This window comes from Ovis aries, chromosome 2 (genome assembly GCF_016772045.2).
Source record: "Ovis aries strain OAR_USU_Benz2616 breed Rambouillet chromosome 2, ARS-UI_Ramb_v3.0, whole genome shotgun sequence".
NCBI lineage: Eukaryota > Metazoa > Chordata > Mammalia > Artiodactyla > Bovidae > Ovis > Ovis aries.
In genome coordinates, this window is record NC_056055.1 from 148427523 (window position 1) to 148447890 (window position 20368).

At 36.3% G+C, this 20368-nt stretch overlaps 1 protein-coding gene across 9 annotated transcripts in view; it reads right to left on the reverse strand.

Annotated features, from left to right (window-relative positions):
- Positions 1–20368, reverse strand: part of PSMD14 (proteasome 26S subunit, non-ATPase 14) — a 102603-nt gene that overhangs the window by 49985 nt on the left and 32250 nt on the right. For 2 of the 9 annotated variants that reach the window (XM_042243817.1, XM_012135823.4), the window contains one exon: positions 14372–14409. The exons of the other annotated variants lie outside the window; for them this stretch is intronic. The gene's annotated coding sequence lies outside the window, so the exon portion shown is untranslated. The remainder of the gene's footprint in view (positions 1–14371; positions 14410–20368) is intronic. 9 annotated transcript variants of the gene reach the window in all.

Here is a 20368-nt window from a genome sequence, read left to right on the forward strand (position 1 = left end):
GTCAAATGATTTTTAACAAGAATGCCAAGGATGCCAAAACAATAACTGTAAATTATATATCCAAAATACAAAGAGAACTCCTGAAACAACAAAAAACCTGATTAAAAATGGGCAAAGAACTTGAACAGATATATCTCCAAAGAAGATATATATGAAATACCACCTATTAGTATGGCTACTAACAAAACAGACACACAAAAAAACAGAAAACAAGTACTGGTGAGAATGTGAGTAAACAGAAAACCCTGCGACCGTTGGTAGGAATACAAAATAGGACAGCCACTGTGAAAAACAGCACGGTAGTTTCTCAAAAATTAAAAGCAGAATACTGTAAGATCTGGTAATTCTGTATCTGGGTATATAACATGCCAAAAATGAAGGCAGGTTCTCAAAAAGATGTCTGTACACCAGTGCTCACAGCAACATTATTCACAAGAGTTAAAGAGCGGAAACTAGCCAAATGTCCACCAATGAATGAATGGATAAGCAAAATGTGGTATACACACACATGGTGGAATATTACTCAGTCTTTAAAAAGAAATTCTGCAATATGCTACAATATGGGTGAACTTTGAAGAAGTTATTTTAAGTGAAATAAGCCAATCAAAAATGACCAGGACTATACTTCCAGGATTCTACTTCCATGATGAAGTACTTACACAGAGCAGTCAAAATCATAAAGACAGACAACAAAATGATGGCTGTTAGGGGCTACAGGAAGAGGAGTATGGAAAATTAATGTTTATTGATGGATATTTTCGTTTAAACCAGTTAATTAGAGCTAGGCAAGGAAACACATTCTGGGTACAAACTCAACTGAACAAATAAAACAATACAAAACTGACAATATAACATAAAATTGCTGAATATACGCATACATTGGAAGCACTGTGAGTTCAATTCAAGACCACTCCAATAAAGTAAATGTTACAATAATTCAAGCCATATAAATATTCTGGTTTTCAAGTACATATAAAAGTTATGTTTATACTATACTGTAGTCTGTTAAGTGTGCAATAGCACTGTGTTTAAAAAAATGTACATACTTTAATTTAAAAATACTTTATTGCTAAAAAATGTTAACCGTCATCTCAGGCTTCAGTGAATCATAATCTTTTTGCTGGTGGAGGGTTTGAAATATTGAGAACTACCTGAACATGACACAGAGACACGAAGTAAATAAATGCTGTTAGAAAAACAGCACAATAGACGTTCTCAATGAAGGGTTACCACAAATGCTCAATTTGTGGGAAAAAAAAATTATCTGCAAAGGACAATAAAGTGAAACTAGGTAAAATGAGGCATGCCTCCACTAAAAAAGAAAAAACCTTGAAAAAATAGTTGCCACATTTATAACAAGTCAATACCCAAGTTAACAAAATACTAAAATCTTACCGGAAAATTGGGCAAAGAATATAAAGCAACTAATTACATAAGAAATAATGAAATAAATATGAAAAATGTTCAACCTCACTAGTTGACCTCCTTTAATTAAGAAATGCCAATTAACACATTAAGACATTGTTGTTCCTGTTGTTCCTATCAAACAAGCTTTACAATGCCCAATTTTGGAGCAGGTATGATAAAAGACACACTCTCAGCACTATTGGTGGGAAAGTGAATTAGTACAATCTATTGGAAAAGCAACTGAGCAATGTACATCAAGAGCCTTCAGTTCAGTTCAGTTCAGTTGCTCAGTCGTGTCCGACTCTTTGCGACCCCACGAATCGCAGCACACCAGGCCTCCCTGTCCATCACCAACTCCCGGAGTTCACTCAGACTCATGTCCATCGAGTCCATGATGCCATCCAGCCATCTCATCCTCGGTCGTCCCCTTCTCCTGCTGCCCCCAATCCCTCCCAGCATCAGAGTCTTTTCCAGTGAGTCAACTCTTTGCATGAGGTGGCCAAAGTACTGGAGTTTCCACTTTAGCATCATTCCCTCCAAAGAAATCCCAGGGCTGATCTCCTTCAGAATGGATCTCCTTGCAATCCAAGGGACTCTCAAGAGTCTTCTCCAACACTACAGTTCAAAAGCATCAATTCTCAAGAGCCTTACAACTGCACAACTTTTTAACCTGCTTTTGCACTACTAGAAATTATTTAAGTAAATAAACAGAGATGTTGGCATGAACCAGAACATTCATGATAAACCTTTTAATAATGCAGATAAACCTAAGAACAAAATAATAACCAATAATTTAAAAATACTGTTTAAAACTCCTTTCTCTGTGATCTCAGATGACTCTAGCCATCTTAATTATCAATATTACCTTAAGTTAAAACTACCCTAGCCTGCTGCTATATTGAATGAATATTTTTAACTTACAATATTGAAGGAACTAATAAAAAGGAGTATGGCTGTGCAGTACATTCACTGGAGGCAGAGTTCTGTCCCATCCTGGTGGCTCAGGATAACAGAGGTAAATTACAAGCAATCACTCAAGCTTCTACATTTAACAATGCAAAGTACTTAAGAACACTGAAGGATGAGGTCTTTTTTTGACTGGCTTTGACTATATGTAAGGGATTCCACTTCAAAGTTCTTCACTCTCAGAATCTGTGCTACAATATGGAAAAGAGACTTAATATCATAATATATAGGAAATATCCAAAAGAACTTAATAAAGCTTGGAAAAGAGAAGGTACAAAACAGCTATCTTCAAAGATATGAAGAGTTGTTAGACAAAGTTCAGACTAACAGCTCTTAAAGCGCAGTCCCTAAATCAGATACATCAGCACCACCTGGTAATTTGTTATAAATGCACATTCCTACTGAATCAGAAATTCTGGGAGGAAAGTCCAGAAATCTTGGTTTTTAGAAAGCCCTCCAGGTGATTCTGATGCCTGCTAAAACTTGAGAACCACTGACTTAGACCACATAGTTTGTAGAACTACAGGTAAATGGAATGAAGCTTATGGGGAGACTGAATTTGGGCTCCATATAAGAAAAAGCTTCTACTGGTCCAAACTATCTAAAGAGTTCCAGTTAATGAGTTCCCTGTAATTGCAGTTATTCAAACATAATTGATTCAAGTGGGGAAAATGTTACAGAGGGGTTCAAATATTTGATGACTAATTAAATATTTTGGGGGTTTGTTTCTAACTTAGTATACTACCAATTATCATACTGTTTCCCAAGGGAGCCATCTCAAATTCAACATCTTTAAAAATCAGACTTATAACTGTTTCTCTACAAACTAACCTTCCCATCTTATTTTAATCTTAAGTCTCAAACTAGAAACCTAGGCAAAATTTTCACTGACTCTCCTTCGGTCCTTATAGTCAATACATCACCAAGTTTTATCAATTCTTTTGTTATTCTGCAGTATGACAGAGATATATTTTTAAATATTCACTTTTGGGAAAACAGTTTCAAGAAAATATCATCCATAATAGTTCATTCCTAGTTACGTAAGTCTAGGATATCATGAATATCCACTCTACCCCTCAAATTCATGTCTAAGAAAAATCCTGGAGTGGAAAAAAATCTGTTTATCTTTATTTAACCTGAAGTTTTCCAATTCATTCCATGGTCCACATGGTCCTCTCAGAGAAAATCTGGACTTTCCTTTTCAGGCTGTGAAACAATTTCTCATTTTCTCAAATGTGAGGCAGAGGTCAAGCTCAGGTTCCAAATAATATTTAAGTATTTACCATGGGTCTAGCACCAAAGCTTCAAGAAGCTTATATTGTAGTTGGAAAGACAGAGTAAACACACATTGGCAGAGATTATCAGAAATAAAATGCAATTTTTGACTTCTGGCAATGTGTTCTTTCCACTATAGCATACCATCCCATTTTCAGATGGCCAAATCTACTTATTCTGGAGGCTTAGTTCTTTTCCCTTGTTTACAGTTTTAGAATACTCTGCCACCTGGAGCCATTTCTTATTAAAGAAAACAGAAACAAGTCTTGAGAATAAATAGATGTTCTTTCTACCTGAAAGTTAGTATGCCCACTGAGAACAGGGAACATCTCTGGGCTCCCCTTTATTTACTGAAATCTAGATGGACACAGGGGGCTTAGCAGAGCAAAAGGCACTACTGAATTTACTTATAACACAGTATGTACACTACCATGAAAACAAAAATATGCCTTTTTATTAAAACATATTGTAAGAAACAAGTCACACATAACATTTAGGGCTGTTTTTTTAATCACAGCATTACAAAGGGCTTCCCTGGTGGCTCAGATGGTAATGAATCTGCCTGCAATGCAAGAGACGCAGGTTCAAGCCCTGGATCAAGAAGATCCCCTATAGAAGGAAATGGCAACCCACTCCAGTATTCTGGCCTGGAAAACTCCATGGGCAGAGGAGCCTGGTGGGCTACAGTCCATGGGCTTGCAAAGAACCAGTCGCAACTGAGCAACCAACCCTTACACAAATGGTAGACAAATAATAAAGCAAGCACAGTTCATAAACATACCACCTTATTCAAGGTAATATCACCTTATTCATATATATGCCTACAAAATTACTTGAGTATTACTTTAATATATTTTAAAGAAGTGAGTAAATATACTCAACAAAATAGGACTCCAATTCTTACAGAAGTAGAGATATCAAGTAAGTTTTCAAGATACTTGAGGTGCTAGATGGCTATACCCTAGGCAAATAGAGATATCCAGGTATAGCTCTATTTCAAGCATTAAATAACTGAAGGAAAAAACAGTGTGAGTTCAGGGATTCAAAGAGAAGAAATACACATGAAGTGGTAATGGGCAAAGAGGGACTTCTGGGATTGGGAAGTGCCATCCAGGAAAAGAGACATAGGATGGTTTTCATTCCTCAACCACAGAAAGTTTCCGAGTCCTTTTACCCCTACCCTCCTGTCTCGAATTTACAACCCTATAACTTTAGTCAGAAACAAAAGATTTCACAATCAGAAACTGATACAAACTTTAATGTTAGATTTAAATCACCTGTTAGGCTATGTTTACGTTCAACTGAACATCATAGTGACCGCATATAATGACAAATTATGTATCTTCCATTCAAAGGATGAAAAATATCTGAATAAATGTACAGAATTTAAATTACTTCAATTATCTTTCACTTTACTGAGAATTTATTATGTTTATAAAGAATTAGGCAAAATGCTGGCTAAAGTAAAAAAATGTTAAATGATATAAATGATACAATGATATAAATCAAATGAAAATCTTGGCCCCAATATTTTTTGAATTTCAAAAATTGGCTTAGGATATTATTATTACAAAAATAAACAATGAAGAAAATGTTTCTTTCTGGTGCTTAATCAATAGCATAACTCTAAAACTGCCAACTTAGATGGTATGTGAACTATTTTACTCTGTTGACCTTATAACAACTCTCTAACCACCATAATAAACAAGTACAGAAAGTCGTTATTTTTTAAAGATTGAATATGATATAACAAACTTCAAGATGCTTTAAAAAACAACTATTAGAATTACTAAAGGCATTTTAATAACTAAAGTGGTATTAAGCAAAAGAAAAAAAACTAAATTGGTCTGTACTTCACACAACAAATACATACATAATTCACAACAGATAAGCAAAATAAGAAATATCTGAATATTCTACAACCTTATAGTCTATTGTTAAAACTTAAATGGATGCTAACAATTTGAAAACTGGCAAAAAACTAGAGAATGATTTAGTTACACACTGCTATAAAAAGACATGGAACTAAAATGCACATACCCCTCATACAAATAGGGCTTCCCTTGTGGCTCAGCTGGTTTAAAGAATCCACCTGCAATGCGGGAGACCTAGGTTCAATCCCTGGGTTGGGAAGATCCCCTGGAGAAGGGAAAAGCTACCCGTTGCAGTATTCTGGCCTGGAGAACTCTATGGACTGTATAGTCCATGGGGCTGCAAACAGTCAGACGTGACAGTGACTTTCACTTTCAATCATACAAATAAGAAATTGGAGTAATTGCTTTTGCTGTATAAATCCATAATACTCAAATCCTACAGGCACAACATTAAAATCACTTTAAGTAAGCCTGACTCTTTTTTTTGCCACTTCATTTTTTTAATTGAAGGACATTTGCTTTACAGAATTTTGTGGTTTTCTGTCATACATCAACAAGAATCAGCTGTAGGGACACCCATGTTCCCTCCCTCCTGAACCTTCCTCCCATCTTCCTCCTCATCCCACCTGACTTCTTATAGTTAAGTTTGTTTAGAATGAGGCAGGGTGAATTCACACCTTTAAACTGACTAAGAGTATAAGTCAGCTATCTAACGGAATTGCAAGGTAAAACAGGTAAGCCACAGGCACAAATAGTGTGACTGACCTTTCATACATACATGAAGATCTACCTGACCAGTGATACAATACCTATCAGGAACTCCACAAGGGCATCAAACTCTGTACAACTGAATTTTAATGTTACATTTTGATCTGTTTTGATATGGTACATTTAGTAAAACAAACCGTCATCCAGGTCCACAAATTTTAAATGTGGTTAAATTAAAAGAGACATGAGTTGTTTTTGTGGGACTTTCCCACCTGCCCTCATTAGAAGGTTAAAATCTGATCCAGCATAAAGAGCCATGACTTTTCCTTGGGCAGCCCTTGTTGACTAAGTGCTTAAAAAAAAAATAGGCATTTACCATTATAACAGGATAAAAACTAACACTTCAAAGTGTTACCTACTCAGGCCTTTTAACAAATTTGTTAACACTCTTAGTTATATTACTCCACCTTTCTCTTAGTGTGAACTGGTATCAATTATTTAGCCAATTCTATAATGTTATTAAAATACCTGCTGATTAAACATGAACCAAAGTGTCACTTAAAAAGAAATGTAAAATAAGTAACATCACTGAATTGCGACAGTCCAAAAACATCTAAAAATATAAGTTACCTTGGGCAATGATGTAAAACATTTCTAGACTTATTTAAAAGCTGTTTTAGGATTAAAATATTATATGGATTTATTTTTATAATGGCTATTTTAAAGTATATATTTGGTCCTGCATTATAGAATTATCTTTGAAGTCTGTTAAAAAGTTTTTCAACAACAACAAAAACATTTTTTAACAAATGAAGGTGACTATTCTAAAAAATAAAATAAAACCTAAGCATATATTAAATAGCTGACAGGAAATAATTCTTAATTTCTGGCATTGCAATACAGCCCTTCACAAATTCCGTCAAAAATTTTAAAATTTGATGCAACCACCATCTTCAGTTTCCTCAGTTAAAAACCCCTAGGCAGGGGGTACCTGAACAGAAACGAAGAAAATTTAAACATATACAAATAACTACCACTGTACTATTTATCTCTTACCGAGCAAGGTAAGAAAGAACCTTTTAATACTTTAATTTTGTGAGTATTAAACAACTAGTGTGAAAAACAAGCTGCATGTAAACTATTTCTACTGCCTGAGCTTCAATGACTAGCTGAGGCAACCTGTTATAGGAGGTGTTAATTGGCAATAGGAGTACAAGTCAGAAGCATGTTCCCCATAGTCCTAACCCAGCAAGGCTAGGTCATTAAAGTGGAAATGAATTCTTTCATGTCGACTTAACCCTTTCAATGCATGCTTTCAGCTGTTTTCTCTCAATTAATTTTAAAAACTTGTTACTTTTTAGAGTTTAAAAAAAAATGTTCCAAAAAAAGGTCCTTTGGCTGACAGTTCCAATGTCTACATTATTCAGAAGAGAAGAACAGAGCAAGTTAATTGCATTGTAATATTGCAACGCTCCTCTCTGAAAAACATATAAACTAAACATATTTGCTTATTTTAACACTGAAAAAAGATACAGGATATAGCATTTAAAATTAGCTCAGAACCATTTAGTCACATAGGGCTTTGATTTACAATTCTGTTTAAGATACATGGGCTATCTCATAATAATAACTTGGGACAGAGTAGTAATAATTTTTTAATTTCCACAATGTTCATACAAGAATCTCCATTACGAAAATGTTTTGAAACAGATATAAGTTAAACACCTTTCTAATTAAGTTTCATTATTCTGATAAGGTGCAGAGTCAAAGCATATCCTGATGACTGGTTGCCAAAAAGCCAAAATTCCTTTTATGGCATGATCTCAGAGGTTTCCAGATGGCACATTAATTCTTTAAAAAAAAAAAAAAAAAAAGACAAAAAGAAGGAAAGAAGAATAAGAATAGGAATGTTAAAATAATGATGCATTGCTTTTGAAATGCCATATGTATAAATACTAATATTCCCATATAATAAGCATTATAGCCATTTAAAACTCAATTACATAAATAATATTCTAAATATTATGATTAAAAAATTAACACACATATGCTACATCTTTCACCACTGAACAATCTTGGAGGTATTTTCCTCAATAAAAATATTATCAGAGTAAGAACTAAACACTAGTAAATCTATAATGCCTAAACTATGACTTGTGATAAATCAATAAAAAATTACCAGCATGACAAAAGAGACATAATTTCATCTACTGTTGTACAGTGGAGCTCTCAAGTAACTCTTAACCAACAATACACTTAACTAAAAACTTGATCAGCAAGGGTTGAGATAATAATGTAGGCAACTTAATGGTTTGAAGATGTCAAAAAATGAGAATTATACATGCTATATTCCTATACCCTAATATTTATTCTTTTCCTCCCTTTCATCATTCATCTCCTTCTTTCAAGTCTTTTCATCATTGACAAACTCAGTTCCTGCCTCTCTGGAAACTGACATTTTCCCTTAGGTCCACTGAGCTCCTCCAATATAGAAAACCTAAGGAACTATACTGGAGTCAATATTTTGAGAAGATGAAAATTTCAGTGGGGAACAGGCAGTGGGGTGAGGCAAGGTAGCAGTCGGGGAAAAGGGAAGATAACACCATTATTTGTTTATAAACACACCTTATCAAGGAACACAGGGACTGGTGGCCTAGCGAATAATACCCAACTGTGACATTTCTCTCTAAGACCACTCCTGATACTCACTTTGAAACAGTTTTCACCTACTTAAAAATGTGTGTGTAAAATATGCCATAAGCACCAACCACTTTAGCCATTTATGAAATTTGTCTTATTAGAACAGGGACCAACTGTCTCCCATTCGGGGTGACTTTCACTCTGCCCCATAGCAATGAGGAAGGAACAAGTACAATGCTTAACTACCTCTGTTATAAAGAAGCAAAATTCATAGAGAACTGCTTAGTTAAACTTTTAATTTCCACAATGACCATACAAGAATCCCTATTATGAAAATGTTTTTTTTTTTGAAACATATATGAGTTAAACACCTTTGTAATTAAGTTTCATTATTTTGATAGGGTGCACTGTCAAAGCATATCCTGATGACTGGTTGCCAAAAAGCCAAAATTCCTTTTATGGCATGATTTCAGAAGCTATAACTTCACATGTTTAGGAGTGGCTAAAACATGCTATCTTTTATAACTGGACATAGGGTCCCAGAATCAAGGAGAATCTCAAAAGTCCTACAACAGAGCATTAAGGTATTAGAACTGTTCCAAAACAGACCCTACAATTGGCTTTGACTTTAAAGCTTTTATAAGCGCTAATGGCCCTTTTTCCTTTTATACTATTCAACTATTTATGTATTTAAATTACAAAACATGTAAAATATAGCCAGCCACAAACAAACTGGTTATTTTGGGAAGCATTCATAATTAAGTAGCTGCTCATCTTCTATAGTATGCAAAGTCATGTATGGAATGTTATACACACATACAAAGAGTGCATGTTTTATTTATTTACTCAACCACCACAGACCTGAGAGCCCAACGCCATGTACTGGTTATACAAAGGTTAACAGGTCCCTGCCCTTAAAAGGTTTACAAACCAGAAGGCAGGCAAGAAAAACTATAAAAGCACCACAAAAGCATATATTGTGGATACAGAAGTCAGAGATCAATGCAAGTTCAATCCCTGGGTCAAGAAGATCCCTTGGAGAAGGGCATGGCAACCCATTCCAGTATTCTTGCCTGGAGAATCCCATGGACAGAATAGCTTGGTGGGCTACAGTCCATAGGGTCACAAAGAGTGGGACTCAACTGAAGTGACTTAGCACACACACACGGATGCCCTGAATAGGTTTACAAACCAGAAGGCAAGCAAGAAAAACTATAGAAGCACCACACAAGCATATATAGTGGACACAGAAGTCAGAGTTATGTCCTTGATACAATCTTCCCTTATGCTAAGAACTGAAAAATATGTAGAACTTATCCAAGCAAAACAAAAAGGAGAGGAGTGGCAAGGAAAGGCCTTCCAAGGAAAGAAAATAACACATTTAAAGGCACAGAAACACAAAAAAGCCATTATCCTGCACATTACCATTCAAAACTTTTTTAAAAAATAAAATGGGCTGAAGATCAAACCAGTCAATCCTAAAGGAAATCAACCCTGAATATTCATTGAAAAAGGCTGATGCTGAAGCCGAAGCTCCAAGACTTTGGCCACCTAATATGAAGAGCCAACTCACTGGAAAATACACTGATGCGGGGAAAGATCTGAGGACAAGAGAAGGGCGAGACAGAGGATGAAATGGTTGGATGGTATCAATGACTCAATGGACATGAGTCTGAGAAAACTCCAGGAGATAGTGAAGGACAGGGAAGCCTGGCATGCTGCAATCCACAGGGTCTCAGAGTCAGACACAACTCAGCAACTGAACAACAAATGGATTCTTACGCAGCCAAACATGAGTTAATACTGCTTCCATTTCAATGGGTATTTTACTGAGGATATGACTTTTTTCAAAGACCATTTTTAAAAAGAAGTGCCTTTTCTTATCCACATTTTTGCCTTTTATGAAAAATGTTCAGCACTTCAGAATACATATCAATTTGGAGTTCTCTGATATGCTTAAAAGACACAGTTGTTAAGACAATAGAGAAGATGATGTGCTTTCCATACAAAATGCTGTCATACAGTAAGTACTATGTAGTATCTCTTTGGTTTATGGAATTTGCACAAATATTCTATCTGACTCAATCTTGAGGCCAAGGGCTATTTCTGTTTAACATATCAAGTTCTCCAAATAAAATTTTTTTTCAGTAAGTATTTATAAAAAGTTGATTGTGTGATATCCAAGCATGGGTACCCCTGGAAGAGAAGACAGTTCAAGACTGTGATTAGCTGGATCACTGATCAGAGGAGCCGAGGGTTAAATGGATGCTACTGTGATCAGCTGTTAGAGCCACTAAGCAGTTCATAAGAGCCAGGCTCTAGAGGTGTTAACACAGAATACTAATAACCTTGCCTGTTTGGGTATATCCTGTTCTATATTTTTTCAAATATGTGATTTATCTTATCTAATGAAAGAAGAAAAAGACCAAGGAAAGATATAGAAGAAAAAGCACCATACATACAGAGGAGAGGGAATTCAAAAAACTTGTCTGAGTGAATAGGAGAGGGGAAAAAAAAAGGACTTGTAAAACTCTGTGTGCTAGGAACTATGACAGGCGCTAGATATATGATGAACCAATTCCATGCTGTGCTAGTCTTTAAAATGGAGGTAGGAGACAGGACAATTACACAAGTAAATAAACCTCAGGCCACATCCCAACTCTCCAGAATCTGACTGTCTCTTACCACCCACATAATAGCACTCTGGTGATAACTATAAACATTACATGGACATAAAATCCATCTATATCTCCCCTTTAACTAATTTTGTTTTTATTCTTATTAGAAATTATTTGAGATCTTCTTCCCTTCCTATTACCTTGTTTAATCGAGACCTGATATTACTATACAAAGTGGAAATTCAAACCAATGCGGCTATAGTAACACTATATGTATGTAGTCTGTCTACATGGCAGGTTACACCCCGGCCAAAGAGCAACAATATAAGACTACCAAAAGCCATTACAGCAATCAGTTATTCACTGAAAATTAAGCATCCTAACATTTTAGTCTCAGTGGGACTGGTTTTCTTCTCAGTATAAGCCACTGAAATTCATCCTCAAGTAGGGCTGCAAAATAAACTATTAGTTAAATCTGGATTTAGATAAATGAATACTTTTTAATATGTACATCCCATGCAATATTTAGGACATACTTAAAATTTTAAAATATTTACTGTTTACCTGAAATTCAAACTTAACTGGGCATCCAGTATTTTTCTTTGTGAACTACGACAACTCTATTCCCAAGTAACAAGTAGTTTCTGTTCTAAGTCCATATTCTAACTCTCCCCCATTTCATTTGTTCTGTGTAGCTTAAGCCAGAGGCAACTTTATAGTATTACACACACCAATAGCTTTTTCAAAATGAACTGTTACCTCTTTGTCTTCAATTAAGTAATAAAGTGCTCTTGCCAAATGGTCACTCAGTTTCCTCTTATTAAAAAAAAAAAGCACACATGAAATTTATATCTTAATGATACACAAATCATATTTTTATTCTTATTGGAAATCAGCATCTACATTGAAATATCTTTCTCTAAATGTTAAAATAATCATTCATTAAAGGACAAATATGCTTTTTACTTCAGGTAAGAAAATATAGTTCTGAGCACATTGTGCACATGGCCCTGTTGGTGGACTCAGTTGCTGACACTGGACTCACCAAGCATACCCAGAGCCACACTCCTTAGAGCCACTAGATTTTCCCTGCTACACACTCTTCTCATTGTGTTCTGACGTCCCCATTAAGCAAAACACTGTGTAAGGGCTTGGGATTCACTTGTTTGTAACTTTGTGCAGCACTGGGTCAGTACTCTGCATACTGCTATTGGTTGTTGACAGACTACCTAACAGAAAAGGCTACTATCATAACAGAGAATTCCACACTAGAGAAACAGTATCCTGTACACACAAAAAGATGCTCAATAAATAACTCCTCAATCTCTTTATAAATAAATGCAGTTTCGGTTTTCATTTTTTTGATCACTATCTCACCCACAAACATGCCAAGAAAGGCGTTCTGATGCCTCTGTGAGCCAAGCAGACATGAAAATGCCAAAGGCGATCCTATGCTTGTGTGGTCTCCAGTAAGAGTAGATCCCGTCTCTCGGGAGAAGTGTATCCACAAGGCCGAATAAATGAGAGGCTAGAGAAAAGGAAGCTAACAACTCAATGGACATGAATTTGAGCAAACTCTGAGAGACAGTGAAAGACAGGGAAGCCTGGCTTGTAGCAGGTCACGAGGTCGAAAGAGCTGGACACGACCTAGCAACTGAACAACAAAACATACTTAGAAAGAGACTAAGAAACTGAGATAGATGACCAATTAGGCCGCAGACTGGACACAAGGCTTACTATTATTTAGGGAACTAAATCTGCTTTAGGCCTAAGAGTAGAAAGCTGCCTCCCTAGGCAAAAGACAGGCCAGTGAGGCAGTGAGGCGAGCAGCTGAGAGGGGATGACAGCAAAGTGACAGCTATCCACAGAGCACACTACTGTTTTTTTCTAACCACTGTTAGTTCCTTTTAAAACTGATTGAGGAGTCACAGAAGACTGTAGTACACTCACTAAACAGCTTATGGAATAACACATCACTGAAAGTTAGGCTGAAGCTTCTGCATCATCCTCCTGACTGACGGCACCCTCTCCTTAACCTCTGTTGTAGCCACTATTCTAATTTTTGGTGATTATCATGCATTTCCTCATACTTTCACTATGTAAGCAGATACAGATAATATACAATATTATAGTATTTGCATGTTTTAAAATTATATATTAAAACTTAGAACATATTTATTCCTCTACTTGCCTTTTCCTCTAGTATGTTAATATGGATTAATCATGCAGATATGTGAAGATCACTGACTTTACAAAAGCCCCACTGTTAAGCAAAGTTATGTATTTTCCTCCTGATGGACAATTAGGTTGTTTTCAATTTTTTTGATATTATAAACTACAGATCAGCAAACTGGGGCCTGTGGAAGAGCCAGCTGACTGTTTTTGAAAATGAAGTTTTGTTGGAATATAGCCAGGCACATTCATTTTGTATTATGTATGGCTGCTTTAACACTACAATGGCAGGATGAAACTGAGTGGTTGCAACAGAAACCATTTGGTCCACAAGTTAAAATATTTATGACCCAGACCTTTAAGAAAGGAGTACCAAGGGGTTACAAACAATGCTGTTACGAATGTCCCTGCATCCACATGGGACACTTTCCCTGGGGACTATAATTAGGAAAAGATCTCTCAAGATGCAGGGTAAGCAAATCTTTACCATTACTAGACTTTACCAAAATGCACAAGACGGCTGTACACTACTACTAGCTTATACAAATGGTTTATAAACCATTTGTGTTCTTTCTTCTAATATTCCTATCTTTTGCCCATTTAAAAATATCATTTTCTTACTGATTTATAGAAACAAAATACATATATTCATGACTAGTGTTTTGTCCATTATACGTTAGATATATATATCTTTCCCAATCTGTGGCTCACCACTTTGCTTTTTACATTTCTTCATGCCTCAGTTTTATCTGAAAAAAAAAAATGAAGATTGTAACAATAACCCAACTTCATATAATCGCTGAAAAGACTGAATGAGTTAATATATTTAAAATACTTAGAACAGTGCCTGGCACATATAAGTGTTCCACAAATATTAACTACTTAATATTATCTACTTATTTTATCATATCATAAAGGGAAAAAATTTTAAGTTTCAATGTAAATTTATCACTGTCCCTCTAGTATTCATGCTATCATATTTAAGAAATTCTGCCCTACACATTTAATTTTATGTGTTCAAAAAGCAATAACCTTGTTTATTTAGTACCTCTGAAAGCTAAGAAAGAATAGCACTTTCTGTTAATTTGATTTCAATTATTATTCACTGTCAGAATATTTTCTTAAAATCTAAGTACAATTCTAATACTGATCTCTTTAAAGTTCCAGTAGAAAGGAGAACCCCCTCCAGAATCTCCAGTCCCACAACATTTTTCTTATTAAAAAGTAAATAAAAGAGGCATCTGCTTACGTTCAAGAGAGAGTAATAAAGGACTATATTTACATTCCTAACAGAAAGAAATAAAAAATAGACAAAAGTATATAAAAGAAAAGCTTGTAAGATATTGTTGATGAGGCAACAAAAGACGGTGAGCTCTGAGAACTTGGAAAACAAAGGAAGTAAACCCTGCTACTACCCTAGGTTGTTGCTTTGAGAGTTTCCAAGCTGCAGTGCAGGGGGAAGGAAACCAGGTAGTCTACTGAAATCGCTGAACTGAGATGTTAAGAGCTGAGGTTACTGGGAGACCAAAGCAGCAAGAGTTATCGTCAAAGGGTACCAGAGAGAAAATAGCCACAAAGAGAAAAAAACCTTGGGATCTTCTGAGGCTCCTCCTTGAATAATCAACTGAGTACTGATCAGTTCAAGTGTACGAGGACACCGCATGAGGGCGGGGAAAGAAGAGCAAAAAGATCAGAGAGAGGAGGACCTACCTCTCACACAGCACTGGTGATAACGCTCATTCCCGTCAGCCAAACAGAAAAACATCAGAATGCACAAGGCATTGATTAGACAGAAAGGTCCTGCCTCAATAGTGGAAAAACACGAGTCTAGGACTAAGCACTGCTCCAGTCTCACCTAACAAGTTATAAAAGCAAAACTAGAAAGAATCAAACAGCTTCCAAATAATTTAACTGCATCCCATAACAAATATCAAGAATATTTCATAAGAATAAAAACCAGCCAACATACAAGGCAAAACTCACAAGTTCAGGCCCTAGTTAAAAAAATTACCAGGCATGCACAATTAGGAGATAAATCAATTTAATTAAAACCAATCTAGAATAAAATTAATCTTATTATAACTGTCAAAAAGTTAAGTAGAGACATGAAAGACCTAAAAACGACCCAAATCAAACTTCTTCTAATGAATGCCACAATTCATCAGTGGCAACAGGATAAAGTATGCAGTGAATCTAGAGACACTTGGGGAGCTTTATTTTTAGGGTGTCCACAGATGGTCAAAAAGTGAAAAAAAAAAAGCTGTAAGATGAAAAATATATTGGATAGGATTAATGGAAGATCAGACATTGCACAGGGGGTAAAAAATGAGTGAATTTGAAGACACAGCAATAGAAAATGAAACCAAAGAATTGGAAATAAAATTAACAGAGCCATCAAAAACAATGGGACTACTACAAAAACAAAAATATACACGTCACTATGATTCTTGAAAGGGTGGGAAAGATGGTAGAACAGAGAAAATATTTTTTAAAAATTTCAAACTTTGTTGAAACTTGGTGAAAATAATAAACCTACAGATACGGGAAGCTCAGCAAAACATTAAGCACAAGAAATATGAAGAAACCTACATCACTACCCATCACAACTAAAAACAAGCGATAAGAAAAATCTATAAAGTATTGCAGAATAGGGAGAGATACAGAGACAATGAAATAGATTTGAAAGTTCAGAAATAAATTCTAACATTTATGATCAATAAATCTTTGATAAAGGAGCCAAGACAACTCAACAGGGAAAGTCTTTTCAAAAGATGGTGTTGAGACAACTAGACATCTACATGAAAAAGCAAGATCCCCACCTCACATCACGCACAAAGTGGATCACAGAACTAAACGTAAGAGTTAAAATCATAAAGCTCTTGGAAGAAAACAGAGGAGTAAATCTTCATGAACTCTGGCTAAACACTGATTTTTCAATACAACATCAAAGCACAAGTCACAGGACTTGCCTGGCTTCCACTCTAAGGGTCACAGGTTAGATCCCTGGTCTGAGAACTAAGATCTCGCATACCACACAGTGCAGCCAAAGGGGGGAAAAAAAAAAGCACAGGTCATAAAAGAAGACTGATCATCATCAAGAAAGTGAAAAGACCAGAAACTGTAAAACTCTTATAGGAAAACATAGGCAGAACTCTCTCTGACATAAATCACTATAAGATCCTCTAGGACCCACCTTCCAGAGTAATGGAAATAAAAAACAAAAATAAACAAATGGGACCCAATTAGATTTAAAAGCTTTTGCACAATGAAGGAAACTATAAGCAAGGTGAAAGGTAGCCATAAGAATCGGAGAAAATAATAGCAAATGAAACAACTGACAATTAATCTCCAAAATATACAAGCAGATCATGCCACTCGATACCAGAAAAATAAACGACCTAATCAAAAAGCGGGCCAAAGAACTAAACAGGCATTTCTCCAAAGACATACAGATGGTTAACAGACACATGAAGAGATGCTCAACATCACTCATTATCAGAGAAATGCAAATCAAAACCACAAAGAAGTATCATCTCATGCCGGTCAGAATGGCTGCCATCAAAGTCTACAAACAATAAATGCTGGAGAGGGTGCAGAGAAAAGGGAACCCTCTTACATTGTTGGTGGGAATGCAAACTAGTACAGTCACTATGGAGAACAGTGTAGAGATTCCTTTAAAAACTAGAAACAGAACTGCCATATGACCCAGCAATCCCACTGCTGGGCATACCACCAAGGAAACCAGAACTGAAAGACACATATGTACCCCAATATTCATTGAAGCACTGTTTACAATAGCTAGGACATGGAAGCAACCTAGATATCCATTGACAGATGAATGGGTAAATAAGTTGTGGTACATACACAAAATGGAATATTACTCAGGTATAAAAAAGAATGCATTTGAGTCAATTCTAATGAGATGGATGAAACTGGAGCCTATTATACAGAGTGAAGTAAGAGAAACACCAATAGGGTATACTAACACATATATATGGAATTTAGAAAGATGGTAACAATAACCCTATACGTGAGACAGCAGAAGAGACACAGATGTAAAGAACAGACTTTTGGACTCTGTGGGACAAGGCGAGGCTGGGATGATTTGCGAGAATAGCACTGAAACATGCATATTCCCATATGTGAAATAGGTGGCCAGTGCAAGTTCAATGCATGAAGCGGAGCACTGAAAGCCAGTGCTCTGGGACAACCCAGAGGGATGGGGTGCGGAGGGAGGTGGCTTCAGGATGGGGGGACACATGTGCACCTGTGACTGCTCCACGTCAGTGTATGCCAAAAGCCACCACAATATGGTAAAGTAATTAGCCCCCAATTAAAATAAAGAAATTAAATTTTTAAAAGTGAAAAGAGAACCTATAGACTGGAAGAAAATATTTGCAAATCATATAAGGAGGCTTCTGTCCACAATATGTAAAGAACTTTAACAGCTCAATATTAAAAGAAAAACAGTCCTTTTTTTTTTTTTTTTGTTAGTGGGCAGCAGACCTGCATTACAAAACATATTAAGTCCTTCAGGCAAACAGAAAATACCAGATAAAATATACATCCACACAAAAGACAGAACACAGAAAACTATAAGGACATATGTAAACATATGATTTTTTTCTTCTTATTTAAATCTCTTTAAAAGACAATACACTGCTGTGAAAAATACTACAGCAGTTCCTCAAACACTTAAAAACAGAATTAATTAATTAACTAATCCAGCAACACCACTTCTGGGTATATACCCAAAAGAATTAAACTCATTGATTAGAACAGGTATTTGTATACCAATGTTCACAGCAGCATTATTCACAATAGTCAAAAGGTTTAAACAACCCAAACATCCAACAGCAGATGAATAAACAAAACATGGTATATCATACACGGAATATTATTCAGCCTTAAAAAGGAAGGAAATTCTGACACATGGTACAACATGGATGAACCCTGAAGATATTAGGCTAAACAAAACAAGCCAGTCACAAAAGGGCAAATACTATATCAGTTCAGTTCAGTTCAGTCACTCAGTCGTGTCTGACTCTTTGTGACCCCATGAACTACAGCACGCCAGGCCTCCCTGTCCATCACCAACTCCTAGAACCCACCCAAACTCATGTCCATTGAGTCAATGATGCCATCCAACCATCTTATCCTCTGTCATCCCCGTCTCCTCCTGTCCTCAATCTTTCCCAGCATCAGGGTCTTTTTCAATGAGTCAGCTCTTCGCATGAGGTGGCCAAAGTACTGGAGTTTCAGCTTCAACATCAGACCTTCCAATGAACACCCAAGACTGATTTCCTTTAGGATGGACAGGTTGGATCTCCTTGCAGTCCAAGGGACTCTCAAGAGTCTTCTCCAACACCACAGTTCAAAAGCATCAATTCTTCAGCGCTCAGCTTTCTTTATGGTCCAACTCTCACATCCATACATGACCACTGGAAAAACCATAGCCTCGACAAGATGGACCTTTGTCTGATTCCACTTATATGAGGCACCGAGAGTAGAAACAGAAAGTAAAATGGTGGTTGTCAGGGGTTGGAAGAGAAGGGAATGATGAATTATTGCTTAGTAAGAGATACAGAGTTTCTGTATGTATGTGTGTGTGTTAGTTGCTCAGTCGTGTCCAACTCTTTGTAACCCCGTGGACTGTACTGTCTGCCCATGGAATTCTCCAAGCAAAAATACTGGAGTGGGTTGCCATTTCCTGCTCCAGGGGATCTTCCTGGTCCAGAGATCCCACATTGCAGGCAGATTCTTCACTGTCTGAGTCACCAGGGAAGCCCTCTTTTTCTGTATGTTTCTGCATGGGAAGATGAAAAAGTTCTGGAGTAGAATGGGGGTGTTAAGTGCACAACAGTGTGAATGTGCCTAACGTCTGAACTGTACACTAAAGAATCATTAAATTGGCAAATTTTGTTAACAAATATTTTAGTACAGTAAAAGACTACTCAATCTAAAATAATAAAAATAAACTACAGACTTTATAACAAGTAATACTAAAAATTATAACAGCAATGTACCAATGCATGCTCAGTCAGTAAGTTGCATCCAACTCTTTGCCACCACAAGGACTGAAGCCTACCAACCTCCTCTGTCCATGGAATTTTCCAGGCAAGAACAGTACAGTGGGTTGCCATTTCCTACTCCAGGGGATCTCCCTGATCCAAGGATCAAACCTGAGTCTCCTGAACTGGCATGCAGATTCTTTACCACTGAGCCACCTGGGAAGCCCAACAAGCAACCATAAGATACAAAATATATTATTTTAACATTCATTTGCTCTAAGTGAGGTAATATAATATGACCTGAGGGAGGCAGAAAAAACAACAAAAGAACAAATGAGAAAAATACTATGAGAATAGTAATATAATAGACTGAAACTTTATTTTCTTGGGCTCCAAAATCACTGTGGACGGTTACTGCAGCCATGAATTAAAAGACACTTGCTCCTTGGAAAAAAAGCTATGACAAAACTAGAAAACATATTAAAAAGCAGTCACATCACTGTGCTGACAAAGTCCATATAGTCAAAGTTATGGATTTTGCAGTAGTCATTGTACAGATGTGAGAGTTGGATCGTAAAGAAGGCTGAGAGCCAAAGAACTGATGCTTTTGAACTGTGGTGTTGGAGAAGACTCTTGAGAGTCCCTTGGACTGCAATCGATCAAGCCAGTCAATCCTAAAGGAAATCAACCCTGAATA